Source organism: Vidua macroura, chromosome 18 (assembly GCF_024509145.1).
Source record: "Vidua macroura isolate BioBank_ID:100142 chromosome 18, ASM2450914v1, whole genome shotgun sequence".
Lineage (NCBI taxonomy): Eukaryota > Metazoa > Chordata > Aves > Passeriformes > Viduidae > Vidua > Vidua macroura.
In genome coordinates, this window is record NC_071588.1 from 5,006,737 (window position 1) to 5,022,500 (window position 15,764).

The window sequence follows — 15,764 nt, forward strand, 5'->3', positions numbered from 1 at the left end:
GGCTGGGGATGACACTTGGCACAGAGCACGGGGGTGGCTCCCTGGCTATTAACTCCGACGAGTGTTTCAGCAGCGGCCGTGGCCATGCGGAGGAACGCGAGGGAGCCTTCGTCCCTCATTGCCATGGCAACCGTGCACAGGGATGGAGAGCTGAGGGGCCTGGGGGGATGCATCCCTCCTGGTGCACAGACCTCCAGTGGGGGTGGCTGCTGAGACACCCCCAAAACCCCTTCTGGGATAGGGATGGATGGGCTGCACCCTCTGGGATGTCAAGGGCCTCCATCAGGCAGATCCAGCCCACCTGGGGCTCAGAACCCGCTGGATGCAGCCAGGTGGGATGGGAGATCCATCCTTGGGACAGCAGGCAGGGCTGGCTGCACCCCCTTCTCCTGGGAGAGCTGTGCCAGGAGCCAGGCGGAGCCCCCAGCCCCTGTGCCATGCCCCCTCACCCCCTGCACGGAGCCCCTCGCCCTGCCCAGAGCTGATGAAGAGAGCTGGGTGGCTGCAAATTCCCACATCCAGCCCATATTTCCTGCCTGCTGGAGAGAGCACAGACACAGCTCTTGCACAGGAGCCTGCAGCAGGCACAGACAGGGAGATTTAGTAGGCAGGAGGTGGAGAATTTGTGTTTGGGCTCCCTGCTTGGTGCCACCAGGGGCTTGGAGCTGGAGGAGGCAGCTGCTGGCACTGTGTCCCCTGGCCCCTGAATTAAGGACAGAGATCCTCAACTCGGTCCTGAGCCTGGAACCCAACCTTGGGGTCTGGTCACCAGAGCCAGCAGTGTCCCCCTGCATGGTTAGAGGAGTCAGGGACCAGGCTGTGTGCCCATCTCCTGCCCCAGGGTGGGCAGGGGATCCTGTGGTCCTGCTGCACAAAATCCCAGTCCCACACCATCCCTTCCCACACCACCCCTGCCCCCCGAGCTGCAGGGCACACAGGCTGGGGCAGGGGCACAAGGAAAGCTGAGCAGGTGAGGAAGGAGATCCTCAGCCTCCTGCCCAGCCAGAGCAGACCCCCCCAGCTGGCCCCAGCCCAGGTCAGGGATGGGGCACCTTGGGGAGGCAGAAGCCATTCCACAGCCTGATCCCTCACTTTCTCTCCACATCCCTCCCCCACAACCCCCTCCCTGCATATTCTCCCCCGATTCAGTCTGATATTAATAATGGCTTATTTCAAGCTTTCAGCCCATTTTCTCTGAGGAAAATATTTATCCTGAGCTCCATTTTCCATTTCTTTTCAATTACCCAGGGCAGATCACCGCCCCACAACTCTCCTCTTTAGCCATGAACACAAATCCTATTGCCTTTTCTCTTTCCATGTATTTGCCCTTTGATTTAAGCTGCATTTTCTCCTGTTTTCATCAGTTCTGACCCTCTCCTGCTGTATATCTCCCTGTTTATCTACTTTCCAAAGGCCTCCCCCTATTTCTCCGGCCTGGATCAATACAGCTGCAGAACCAACTGGCAGCTCCTTGCTGCTGCTGCCTGTAGTTTTTCTTAGGGGACTTGTCCAGTATTTCTTGTTAAGCTTCTGTCTCAGCTTGTTCCATTTCTCATTAGGTTTTAGCACTGGCATTGTAGTATTTCTTGCATTTCCATGCTGCCCAGCGGATCTCTTGGAATTCTTAATGTTGAGGCTTAAATCCTCCTCTTGAGTGGGCTCCCAGGTCCTCCCCAGCAGGCTGGAAGTGCTGAGCAGCGAGACACTTGGATTTTCAGGTGGAGAAAAGAATTCCTCTGGCTCCAAGCCGGGCCAGGAGCTTTTCTTACAAAAGGGACGATGGGGATTATTTGCATTTTACAGCGTTTTTACCAGGGGATGCATTTCCTGGGGCTGTGGTGGATGGCAGTGCCAGAGGGTGGGGGAAGGATGGGATGGCTGGAAGGGCAGAGCGTGGCATCTCCTCCGAGCCCCCTCTGTGCCCCTAAAACCCAAACCCCTTCATCCCTTCCTGCCAGCACACATCCTGGATACTCCAAAGGGTTTGTTTGGTTTTTTTTGGTTTTTTTTTTTGTTTTTGTTTTTGGGTTTTTTTTTTTTTTTTTCCATCTGCATCCCTCCCAGAATTTTCCTTCCAAGAGAAAAGCTGCTGTTAAAAGCCAGCCCAGCTTTGCAGCTGTCAGGAGCCAGCAGATGTATTGCTCTCATGGCTGCATCCCTGAGTATTAAACACGACGTGCAGCCACCACCACGCAATATTTCCTGGGATGCCACAGCTCTGCAGGAGCCAGGCAGTGTCCTTTAAAATCAAACCAATTTTTCCTGTCTCCTCCACAGAATAGTTTTATTTATCCACACTCCACCAGCTGTTACTGCAGGTTAACCAAAGGTTGTAAAAACACTTTTCTAACGCCCTTTAACTTTGCGTGGTTTGTTATTGAAATTATTCATCTTGGATTGAGGGGTTTTCCTTATCAGGTGGGGATAAAGCAGGGAAATCTGGCCCTTCCCTGCCCTGCAGAGTGCTCTGTCCCTGGAGCTTGGAGCCTTCCTGGGGCCACAGAGCTGCTCCACATTGTCTGGGAGGGATGGAAATTCCAGGGATGGGGATTGAGGGATGGAGATTGCAGGGATGGGGATTGCAGGGATGGGGATTGAGGGATGGGGATTGAGGGATGGGGATTGCAGAGATGGGGATTGCAGGGATGGGGATTGAAGGGAGGAGGATTGCAGGGATGGGGATTGCAGGGAGGAGGATTGCAGGGATGGGGATTGAGGGATGAGGATTGAGGGATGGGGATTGAGGGATGGGGATTGCAGGGATGGGGATTGAGGGATGGGGATTGCAGAGATGGGGATTGAGGGATGGGGATTGCAGGGATGGGGATTGCAGGGATGGGGATTGCAGGGATGGATGTTGTGTGGTGGTTCAGTCCTTGCACACCTCTGAATGCCATTTCTGTGCAGGTGGTTCCCTCGTCCAGGAGGGGAAGATGAGGCTGATGAAATCCAATCTCCTCTTCAGGCTGATCGGGATAATTCACCACGAGCTAAGCAAAAGGGAATTATTCTTAAATGCAAATAAAAGTTAAATAAAGCTGCTTGGGAGCTGCTCTGTGATGGACCATCCACATCAATCAGAGGGAAACACATCACTGGAACTCCTGCTCAGGTGTCCAGAGCTACCCAGACCCTCGTTACCTCCCTGTCGACAGGGACAGTGATGACACCGTGGGGCGTGTGGAGGGGAGTCACAGCTCTGACACAGCTCAGTGAGGTGGGCAGGGGGACAAGGGGGGCAATGGGGACAGGAAGTGGCTGGAGGTGTCCGAGCCACTCCAAGGAACCATGGAACATCCTGGTGTTTGTACTCCTCTGTAACCCACCCACCAATCCCAGCGCTGACAGAGATGTATTTTTAGCTGCTGCAGCACAATTAAGTCTTCTCGTTAGTCTCAGGAGGAGAAGGAGGCTGTTGGTTTACTTGCAAATGCTTGAGGTAATTCTCTAATGGCTCCTCCACCATTACACAGACTCTGTTTTCCATCTCTTATCATATGTAATCCCTAATGATTCCTCCGTTATGTCCTGTTTTATTAAAGCACCATTGAACTATAGCCTATTGATTTAGATTTCACAGACAATTGAAATTTAAATTGACTCCAAATTGAATGTCTCCATGCAATCTGTGTTCTGCACTAAAGATAGATAAAATGCTTCTATTTTTGATAACAACTTATAGCGGAGGGAGGCACATTTTAATTTCAGGAAGCGCAGAAGGGCGTCAGGATTTCCATGACAATGGCAGGTGGCCAGGTGGCAGCAGGTTCCTGACCCCTCTGGGCACTTGCTGTCCCACGGGGCTCAGAGGGAGCAGCAGGGCAGCGTGCGCGTGGTCATTTGCGTTGGATTTAGAGAAAAATGGGACTTAATGCCATGAAGGCTGTGGCTGGGGAATTCCTGGAGGGCTCTTGATTTCCTGAGCACCAGCTGAGCCACCCGTGCTGGCTGCCCGAGGTGCCAGTGGGTGCTTGGCCCCGGGATGCTTTTCATAAACCACAGAACCATGGAATCCCAGACTGCTTTGGGTAGGAAGGGATCTTGAATCCCCTCTCATCCCACTTCTTGCCTGGGGCCGGGCTGCCAGTGCTGCTGAGGGGCATCAGGGGATGCTCCAGCTCCTGTCCCCAGGCAGGGGCTGTGGGGATCACCCTTCCTGACAGGGCTGTATCCATCAGCCAATAAACAGCTCATTGCAGGGTGGAATTATCTCTGCTGGCATTGGGGTCGGCTCTAACACAGACGTTATTCCCAGCAGGAGGCACATGAGCAGAGCTGGTGGCAGAACCCTTGGTTATTTTACAGCAGAGCTCCCGGGAGGGGGAGAAGCAGGGTCTGGAGCTGCAGGGATGGTCACAGTCACCCCGTGCTCCGAGGGGACACCCAGGGATGGGGTACAGGGGGTGGGGAGTCACGGTGCCAGGTCTGGGCACAGCTCCCATGTGCTCCTGGCAATGGGCTCCTGCCCCAGCCAGGTCTCTGCACCCCCAGAGCTGGATTAACCCTTAATTTGATGAATAAAACCTGGAAGACATTTGGGGTCTGGTGGGGTTTTCCCCTCAGATGCTGTGTCTGCACGCTCTGTGCTGGTTCTGCTCTGCGTGTGCTGCCAGTGGGATTTGAGAGTGTCCCGAGCAGGGCCAGCAGCTGGACTGATGATCCTTGTGGGTCCCTTCCAACTCCAGATATTAGGAAAACATTCTTCCCTGTGAGCAAGGTGAGGCCCTGGCACAGGTGCCCAGAGAAGCTGTGGCTGCCCCTGGATCCCTGGGAGTGCCCAAGGCCAGGTTGGATGGGGTTTGGAGCCACCTGGGATAGTGGAAGGTGTCCCTGCCCATGGCAGGGGTGGCACTGGATGGGCTTTAAGGCCCTTTTTAACCCAGGCCATTCCAGGATTTCCCAGCCATCGGGGCTGTTTGTGGGACCAGTGCATGCTCCAGGGGTGGAGAGGTGAAAAAACTGAAAAAAAAAAAAACCTGCTGGCATTGGTGCTGCCCACCTGGAAGGACAAACCCGCCCCCCAACCCCCCCAAACCTCTACCAAAACCCACCTGCCTTTGAAACCAACGTAAATTCCTACAGCCAGAGCTGTCACCCAATTTCTCAGGGCACCGTGGTTTTCTCCGAATGATAGACAGTAATTAAAACTCAGCTAATAACCTCCTCACTCCTGACATTTCTACAGGGGTTTTCTTCACCATTATCTACATATAGATTAAAAATTGTAATTGGACCAGAGATAGGGTTAGAAAAATCCACCCCCTTCCCACTGATCGTTTGCTGCTGAGTGACACTTGGAAATTTTATTTAATCTGAGGAAAATTGAGTTGAACTCCACTAAAAGTTGAGTTAACGTGAAGTACCTGCATTGGGTAGGAAATGCACTTGGCTGAGGGATGAAAGGAAAGGGTGGGAAAGGGGGTGGAGCAGCAACAGGGGATCATATTGATGTTTCCATACCAAAAAAAAGTAAAAAAAAAAAAGGGAGAATTGATGATGTTGGCAGGACCAGGTGTTATAAAGATTCATTGGGAGCAACCAGTCAAGCTGAGAATTAATCCAGCCTCACCCAGCAATTCCCAAACTCTTGCCGTGCTATCCCATGGTTCATGTTTTCCTGGAATGCCCAGCTGCCCCCTGGGCATCTCAGGAAAGCAAAGAATCCTGTGAATTCCGTACCCATCCCAACCCCACGGTGACTATAGACACTTAATTATGACCTCAATAATTATTATACCATGGAATTAGTAATGGGATAATGACAGTATTTATTGGAAGCAGTGACATATTAACTAAGCGGGGCAGTATTAATTGCAATGGTGAATTATTCTCATTGCCACTATTTCAATTCTTGTTTTGTCACTATTACATTTATGACAGCAATAATTACATCTCTAAAATACTCATTATTGGGATATATACAGAATAAGTCTGGATAAATGCAGCAATTAAGGGATAATGCTCCTGGTGGGGAGTTGAGGAGCAAGAAATGGCTTTTTAGGCTGGTTGTAAGGGCTCTCCTGATGGAGATGACCTTTCACAGGATGAAGGCTTGGCACGGGGGAAACATCCTCGTTGGCACAGGGATCACATTACCCCAAGACCTCAGGGGGGCCTGAGCTCCTGGAGATGGCTTGAGCTGGGATGTCTGGGGGTGTTTCCATGAGCAGAGGTGCCCAGGGGTGCCACTCTGGGGGTCCCTGTGAGTTGGGGTGCCCGGGAAAGATCATTAAGGTTATCAAATCCAGCCATCAGCCCAGGCCCACCACCCTCTAACCACTAACCTGTGTCCCCAAGGGCCACATCTGACACGTTTTCTGAACACCTCCAGGGATGGGGACACCACCACCCCCTTCCAGTGCCTGACCACCTTTTCCATGAGGAAATTCTTCCTGAGGCTGTTTCCTCTTCTCCTGTCGTTTGTTGCTTGGGAGAAGAGCCCGACCCCCACATGGCTCCAACGCCCTTCCAGGGAGTTGTAGAGAGTAAAAAGGTCTCTCCCCTACAGTCCATGCTGCTTCTCGACCCAATTCCTTCTCCTGTGCTTGTCTCCCGGAGCCAGAACAAGGATGTTTGTCCCGGAAAGTGCTGTCCCTCCTTTTCTCCAGCCGCATCTTGCTCTTTCGCTATTCCCGGCAATCTTTGGCTGGCTCCATGCGGCTCTCGGGGTTGCTGACATTCGCAGCAGTCCCCGCTGCTCTGCCTTGCCCAGGTGTGCCGGCGCGGCGGTGTCGCGGTGTGTCCCCACACGGTGTCCCTCTTCCCCCGCGGCACGGCCGCGTCCCGCCCCGCCAGCGCCGCCATCCATCACCGCCGACCCGCCGCTCCTCCCGCAGACAATGAGGGGAAATCGGGCTTTTCAGGAGCGCCACTTTGTTGTTTGTACAAAGGAGTTGGGCTGTTAACACGTGTAAGGTAATGGGATCCCCCCCGGCTGCGCGGGGCTCTGCCTGATGGATTACCCACCCCATTCATCTAAATTATGTCACAGGCAATGAGCGACTTGCTTCATCTGCCCAAAGCCACGGCCGGGGTGGCAGCGCTGACACGCTCCGGCGCTCACGGTCACCGCGGGACAGCTCTGTCCCCACCGTCCTGCCCGGCACCTTCCAGCGCGACATCCCCCGAGCAGAGCCCGGGGGGCAGGGCGGGCGCCAGAGCCCAGAAGGTGCTGCTGGTGTGGGCACACCCTAACCCTAACCCTAACCCTAACCCTAACCCTAACCCTAACCCTAACCCTAACCCTTACCTTAACCCAAATAATAAAAAAAAAAAGAGCATGGGGGGCGTGGGTCCTGCCCCCCCAGAGTCCCTGTGGTTTTCCAGGCATTCCATTGCTTAAAGGAGCTTCTAGAAGAGATGCAGAGTGGCATGGGCAGGTAGTGATAGGAGAAGAGGGGATGGTTTTAAACTAAAGGAGGAGGGATTTAGATTTCATGTTGGGAAGAAGTTCAGAGGGCAGTGAGGGCCTGGCACAGGGTGCCCAGAGAAGCTGTGGCTGCCCTGTCCCTGAAAGTGCTCAAGGCCAGGCTGGACAGGCCTTGGAGTAAATTGATCTAGGGCAAGGCGAAGAATTTCTTCTTCTCAGTGGAGAATTTCTTCCTCTCGCCCACGTCAGCTCCCAGCTGCACAGAATCCCCAGGGATCACACCAGTGACAGTAAATTGGGTCCATCCCTGCTCACACGTCCCACGCTGGGGCTCACCCAAAGGAAGAATCAAACTGGCTTATTTTAGAGATGAAGAAAGGAAGGAGAGAAGGGAGAGAACCCAATTTTCCTCCCAATTTGGTGCCACGCTGACGCCTGGAGATGGTGTCTAATTTGACAAGGCCGTTGGTCCTGCAGTGATGGTGTTTGACTAATGACAGGATGAACTCTCTGTCGGTGCTGCCTGCACTGGAATAGCCCTGGGCAATCACCCAGCCACATGTTCCAAATGTGGCAAAGGAAATTGTCTAATAAAGCGATAAAGTGAGGGACTCACTAAATGATTTGTCTTTTAACTATTGTAATGGATTTTTTTTTTAACATTGCTTTATGTTGGAATACAAAAAATTATTACAAGTAATTAGAGTCATTTTGATTCAAATCTCTGCTTGGGCTTGACATATTTTGCATACTTCCACTCCATATAACAAGTCAGCTCATAAAAATGCAGGCAGCTCGGAGCGTGGCGGCTCAGGCGAGAGCTGGGGTTGTCTAAACCACCATCAGATGCCTTTGCCTCAGCGAGGGGAGGGAGGGGGGGGATGCAGCACCACGTAAATTTATTTTGTCTCATTAGGGAGCAAGGAAGAAGTGAGTTCTGCATCGCCACGGAGCCGCAGCGTCACCGCTCCCCTGACCAGGGGGACCAGCACTGGCACAGCTCCCAGCACAGGTCCCTGAGCACCCACACCCCCAGGAGCCAGCCTGGGAGGGGAAGGTTGGGTGTTTCACCCTGATTCCTCAGCACTGTGAGTGTGCACAGGCACAGGGAGGCTCTGAGCAGGGATTTATCCACCCTGCCTAAAGCAGGAGTGTTTGGAGCACAAAACCTTTGGATCTTGGGGGTGCTTGACAGGCACCCTCTTCCTCTTTTTCTTCTCTGGTTATCATGGGCTCATCAGCATTTTATTAACGTGATAACAGATGGAGTCACACGTGGCACAGATCCCCATCAGCCTGGCACACACAGCACCAAGGGCATCACTGCCCCTGGCATTGGCCAGCCAGGAGTGTTGTGCCCGGGGAAGAAGGAGAGCTCGAGAGTCAGAGTGAACTCAGCCTCTTCAGAAGGAGTTTAGCACAGGGCAGGGCCACCTCTACAGGTAGCAGGAGCAGGTTGGTTGTACCCCAGCAGCCAGGTTGGTGCTGTTCCCTGTGCCCCAGCTCCCACCTGGCTCTGGCACAGCTCCAGGCCCTGTCCTTCTGCCCAGCACAGCCTGGACCAACCATAACTTAGCTCCACATCCCCGAGGAGTGTCACAGCAACAGCAGGAATGGGCTCAGTCCCAGAGGAATGGGAGGTCAGACAGGAGGACTCAGTCCCAGGCTCTGTGCCAGGCTGCCAGACTTATCCCTCAGACACTGAGAAACCCCTGAGGATGGCTGAGTGGCTGCATGGTGCCCATACCAGGGCTGGTGGGGTTGCTTGGACCCCCAGGACTGTGCCAGAGAGGAGATGGTGCCATCCAGCCGGGTCCAAACCCTGCTTGGATGCCCAGGACTGTGCCAGAGAGGAGTGTGAATCCTGCCTGGCCCCCATGGAGGGACCACGCCACGCTGACAGCGCCGTAGATCTGCTCCCGACAATCAGATGGGATCTTTTACCCGCCGCTTTATGTATCTCACCCTGTACACAGCATCTCAATACCAGATCTTATTCTTTCTATTTGTCTTGTTTGAAAGCCCCTGTGTAAGAGAGACAATTTTTTAACTCTAAGATGGATTGCCTGGAGCTGTGCGACAGCAGGGACAGGAGGCAGGGGATGATGGATAACGTACAAATGATTAGAGGACAGGCCGCACAAATTCAGATGGAGAAAAAACCATTCCTGGCAATGTCACGGCTCCCTCCCCTCTGGTCAGCGCTGGCACGAGCCCCTGGCAGTGCCCACGGCTCCTTTTGTTCAGAGCTGGGGGGTCTGACACAAACCCTGCCCTCCTCGCGGCTGCAGAGCTGCACCAGGTGTGATGCTGGCGCTGCAGGATCCCTCCAGCCCCACTCACCTGCAGAGTGAGGGCACAGCAGGGCACGGGCAGCTCTCCCCAGGGCTTCATCCCCACCTCAGCCTGTTCCCCGGGGCAGCCTCAGGCTGAGAGGATGATGAGTGCCAGAGAGAGGGGGCAGGGGCAGCTGGAGGGAGACCTTTGCTGCCAGACCACGTCTCTGCCATGGCATTTGCCAAAGTCAAACGTCTTTTCCGAAGAGGATGCTCCAACCTGGCCCTGTGGCTACCGGGACCTGGCTGATGCAGGGTCCCACCCTCGGGTCAGCCGTTCCCCTGCTGTGGTGTGTGCCAGGCACCCCCAGCCATGGGGCTGTGGGACAGCCCTGACCCCTCAGCTGAGGACCCACGGCCGTGCAGGGCGAGGGCAGGGTTCTGGCACGGTGCTGGCACTGCCACTGCCCGGGGACACGGAGGCAGCCCTCGCTTCCAGCCTGGCACGGGCTGCCAGCAGAGCTGTGCCGGGCTTGGAGCTCCCTCCGCCGTCTCATTAATCCTGATTTACAGCAGCCCAGGGCCCTCCTCACAGGCTGCCCAGGCTGATGTTCCTGCGCTGGAGACAGCGGTGCCCGAGAGGAGGCCACGCTGAATTATTCAAATCCGCACGGGGAGGGAAGCGGGAGCTGCCGGCGTGGTGCGGCGGTGTCCCGGCTCCTCTCCGCGGGCTGTGGGTGCCAGCAGGATGCCAGACACAGTCCCCTCACACATCACGGGGGACTAGCAGGGTCCTGGCAGAGAGCAGGACCCGCCGTGCCCGGAGCTGCCCGGCAGTGACACACGCGAGGTGCCACATGTCACCACTGCCAGCCAAGCCCCGCGGCTCTCGGCACAAGGGTGGAGCTCCCCCTCCATCTGCTCACCCAATACAGATGCTAGCACCTCTATTACACCTCTGTTCAGCTATTTTTCAACTTAAAGGGCTAATAATGCCTTAATAAAACTCTTTAATTACAGAAAATGTCCTTTATTAAACATAATCACCATATGGTTGTAAAGTACTTATGGCCACATCCGTTACCTGGGAAAGGGAAGCTTCTCCGGTGTCACCGGCATTAGCAGGGTGTGTTTAGCTTATCCTCCGGCACCCATCTTCGTGCTCTGAAGATCAGAGGGGTGGAAACCTCCGCCCGTGCCGTACGTGCCGTGTCTCTGCCTCCTGAGCCACTTCACCCCTTGTGGTGGCCCGGGGCTGCGGTCGCACGGCAGCCGCGGACCCGCGGCAGGGCCCTGCAGCCTCGGCGGCTGGGACCAGCGCTCTGCGGCCCGGCCAGGCACGGGGACAGCCCGTTCGGTGGCAGGTGCTGCTGTCCCAGCCCCCGGGCAGCGCGGGGTGCAGCCCCTTCCCCGGCGCCCGGCACAGACCGCTGCCAGCGGCCGATGAATCCATCGCACGGAGACGCATTTTCCACGAGCTCCTGGGCCACAGACTCCAAAGCAATTAGCACAAGTAATGAACTTCAGCGCTGCGGCATCGAGGGGAGCCATTAACCCCTTCTCCTCTGCACCATGAAGAGCTCCGGCCCCTCCTGGCGTCCTGGTGCTGGCTGCTCGCGCCTGTGCGAGGTGACAGTGACAGAGCCGGGGGTCTCTCTTGCCTTCCCACCACAGCCCCACCTGCAGGGAGAGCCCTGCACCCATCCCTCTCCAGGACAGACATCAAGACACCGAGCCCCGGGATGAGTGCAGGGTGTCAGGGATCAGTGCAGGGTGTCAGGGATCAGTGCAGGGTGTCAGGAATCCTTTCAGGGTGTCAGGGATCCGTGCAGGGTGTCAGAGATCCATGCAGGGTGTCAGGGATCTGTGCAGGGTATCAGGGATCCTTTCAGGGTGTCAGGGATCAGTTCAGGGTGTCAGGGATCCATTCAGGAATCCATGCAGGGTGTCAGGGATCCTTTCAGGGTATCAGGGATCCATTCAGGAATCCATGCAGGGTCTCAGGGATCCTTTCAGGGTGTCAAGGATCAGTGCTGCCTGCCCAGGACGATGTTCTGCCTCACAGACTCATTTAATCCTCCAGCACAGGAACTGATCACTTTGTGCAGGAGCAGCACATCACAGACACAAAGAAATGTCCCTTCCCAGGAGAGCCAGACACGGGCCCGTGGGAGAGGTTTGCAGAAGACAAAGGGGGTTTCAGGGACACCTTTGCACCCCTCATCCTCACTGAAGGCTTGGTGTGAAGCTGGCGGAGAAGGAATTGCGCTCATTTTTCAGCTGCCGCAATTTTACGTGTAATTAAGTTTATTAATTGTGTATATTAGTGATGAAATGGAGACACATGACTGTGGGAGCCCACCCCAGCAGGCATCCATCTCCCAGACATCTCCCAGACCCTCTCCTAGAGGAACTGGAGCTCTGTCACACCATCTGCTGAGGGATCCAGTGGGGTCCCCGGGTCACCCCACTGCCCTCCCCTGGCCTGGAGCAGGGTGGGTGTTGCTGCTCCTAAAGCTTGTGGAAGTGGGCCCCAGAAATGCTCCTGGGAGCATCCTGGAGCTGTGTAGGGTGGGGCTGGGGGCTGTTGGGAGCAGAAGAAGCAGCAGAAGAACCCATCCAACCTGGCCTTGGACACTTCCAGGGTTGGGGCAGCCACAGCTTCTGTGAGCAGCCTGTGCCAGCCACTCTGGGGACAGGAGAGATGGTGCAAATGTGGATGGGTGGGGAGATGGACAGACTGAGGCAGCCGAAGGAAAAACAACTCTGATCCTTATTCATCATAAACAGACAAAATCTGTTAATTGCAGTACATTAACCTGGCAGCTCCTCTGCCCGGTTTGTGTCTCAGCTCATCCCCAACATCTCCTCCTGCTCGGTGCTGCTGTCCCTCGGGACAGGCAGGGGTCAGGGCACCTGGTGGCCACCAGCAGGGACATGGCAGGGGCCAGGCTCAGCACAGGAGACTCCTCTGGCAGGTTTGTCCCTTGGGCTGCTCGTGGGGGTTCAGGCTCATTAATGATTTGCTGATTCTCATGGCCCTGGGTGCAGCCAGAGGCTGAAAACTCCTCATTTCCCCACTGCACAGCCCTGTGCAGTGATGAGCCTCTCGTTTAGATGCTGCCTCAGCCTTCTGTCCTGATTGGATTTAGGTTTTGCCACTAGGAAGCAATGCAAGGGACAGAGTGTTGGATGCCCTGGCTTTGCTCCTAATTTGCACTAACAGGCTCTGGTGCTGCTGCCCTGCTCCCAAAGCACCACAGGCTCCTCTGGAACGTGGCTCAGCAGTGGAGGGACACACACACTCCTCTGCAGGTGTCTGCTGATGTGGTGGCAGTGGCCATTTGTAGGGGAAAAATCGTGTCCTGCCCTGAATCTCAGGTGTTTGCAACACCATCCTCCATCCCAGGCCAGGAATTGGTGCCTTCCCGAGCTCATCTGCTTTTGTTTGCAGCCTGAGCAGCCCCACAGCTCAGCCCCACAGCTCCCTGGGGCCAGCGCTAGTCCCAGCCAGGGACCCCAGTCACTCTTTCCGTGACGTACTTTTTTGGGAACATCTGGTTAACATTTTCCAAATGAAAAGAGCTCTTTGCTGAAAAATGGCTCCTTTCCTCTTGTCAAAATTGCTGAGATATATGAAAAATTGCCCTTCTTTTAGCTTCCCCGATGTGTCCTATCCTTAACCTGCGTTCCTGAAGGAACCTGTCTGTAGGGTCCCTCTCAAGAAACACCTTCCCTGGACAGTGCCTGTTGGATCAGCTTCTGCCTGCAGACGCCCAGAAAAGCGGGGCAGGACTTTGTTCTGGGTGTCCCCTCCTTGGGGTCACCCTCCTCGTCCCTGTGACAAGGACATGATTGTGGTTTGACTCCCAACCCCAGGAGCTGAGGGTATCCCCACTCCAGCAGGAGCCTGGAGCTGCTCCCCACTGCAAGGCCAGTGCTTGGGAGGTCTTCAGGCCCTGTGGCCTGCAGGGATGGGGTGAGACCTTCACCCCACAGGTCCCACATCCTCTCCCCCATGGGAGCCCAGCCCGGCTGTGGCTGCCCAGGCTAATGGGATTCTAAAGGTTTCTATGGAGGGGAGAGTTTGCATTATTTTTCCCCCTTCAAATCTCCATCCCTCGGATTTGCTCGGGCCCTCTGGGGAGCAGGATGCCGTTTGATCTCATTTTGTGTTCCATTTCTGATGTTACACCTTGTCATGGTGTATTAAGTGCCATCAAGCTCCGTAACGCGGTGACACGAGAACCTGATGCTACATGATCGACAAAAATACGCCTGTCCCCGGAGACCTGCTGACAGTGTCAGCTCCACCACGCTCCCGCCCCGTGCCAGGCACAGACCCCCTTCCCTGGCAGCTCCGGTGCCTCCCCCGGTGTGGCGGAGCGGGGGGAGCTGAATTCCATTAAACCTGATGTCCTGGAGCCTGACACCTGCAGAAATGAGGCCCCAATTAGCAGCAGGACCCATACCCAGAAGTGGTTTGAGCACCTTGAAGCTGTGCAGGAGGGCAGGACCTGCCTGTTTGCAGCAGGGCAGCGGCGGGAAAAGCCTGGAGGGGCTGCAAATTCCGGAAAAAAAAACCTTAAAAGCGGGCTCACGTACAGCTAGAGGACTCCCTGCCCTGCGGAGGGATGGGGACACCAGGGGATATTTGGGCACAACAGCCAGCAGTGGGCAAGGGGAGGAACAGCAGCAGGTGATGCTCAGGGTGTGCTGGGCTGGAGGGCATCACCCCCCTCCCCTTCCCGCTGCTGCTTGGGGGATCCTTGCTGGTTTAATCCGCAGTTATTTCCCTTATTTCCCTCTCCCGGGTTCCCTGACAATCGTTAATGTGCGAGTTGACTGATTTTCATGGTAATATGCTAAACAAGTGCCTCTTTCTCTTCGCAGCGATCCGGCGGCTCCGCCAGAGCCCGGTGATAGACTCGGCACACAATACCCCGATGCAGGGAATGTGGCGTGCCAAAGTAATTCCGAGTGAAATCCCGGGGGATTTATGTCAAGGACAAAATAGTGTATCCCATGGGTAAATATAGTTAGCACAGCTGCAAAACAGAATTTATTTCTTGTTTGCGATATCATTTGTAAAGTATGGCATAGGGGAAGCTTTAAAAATGAAATTATAGCAGGCAATAAAAAAAGCTCATAGCACTGTATTCAAATTATGCAACAGTAATATGCCGAGTTCATAAATAAACATCTCTTATTAACCCTTCTCATAACAAAATGGTGTTTTTTCCCCTGGAAAAAAAACAGTCAGAGTGAAAAAACATCCCCAAACACGGGTGAGGCAGGGCTGCAGATGGTGGTACCTGTGGGATCCGTGCCATGATCCCGCATCCCAGCTGAGCCCAGCTCCTGAGAATGCAGGAATTTGGGGCGTGGGCATGGCAGTGACACCCCCAGGCCTTGGCCCTGCTCCCCCAGCCCCTCCTGGGTTATTAAGCCAAGCTCAGAGCAGTTAATCAATTTTGTTTGCATATGCAGGGAGGGCGCTGCCATTTCATTAGCTCAAGTAAGGACTCAGCACACTTTCTGCAGCTTCAATAATTCTCTTTAAAGTTATTGAGAAATGGATGCTTAATTATATTTGCATATGAAAAATAGGGTCTAATTAGTTTGATTGATTATTATTTTAACCTTAATGACATTTTGAGTATCTGTCCCAACTAATAGCAAATGTATCGCTAATAAATCACGAATTTTTATAGCGTGTTCTATCGAGCTTCCTTTTGAAATACATTTTATTAATCCACCAGAATGTATTGAAAGTGAAACAAGTCAAACAACTGCTCATTTATTAAACTGTTTAAATGTCAGATTTATACAAGTGTAATAGTACAGGAAATACGTCCCCATGAAAGACATCTGTGGGCCAGGGACACTCCAAATCTTCGTTATTTTAGGGAAATATATTAAGGAGATAAAAATTCAATTATGTCATTTATTGCACTAAATAAATTTATATCGACTGGCATAAATGTTTTGCATTAGCAGATGTTCTCTCCTGCAAACTCTCAGATTTGCTGCGACCCAGCCCGTGCCGACGCCTCCTTGACAGAACAGCGATCCCAGAGTGTTGAGGATCCCAAGCTTTGGGGGACTTTAGGATCAGC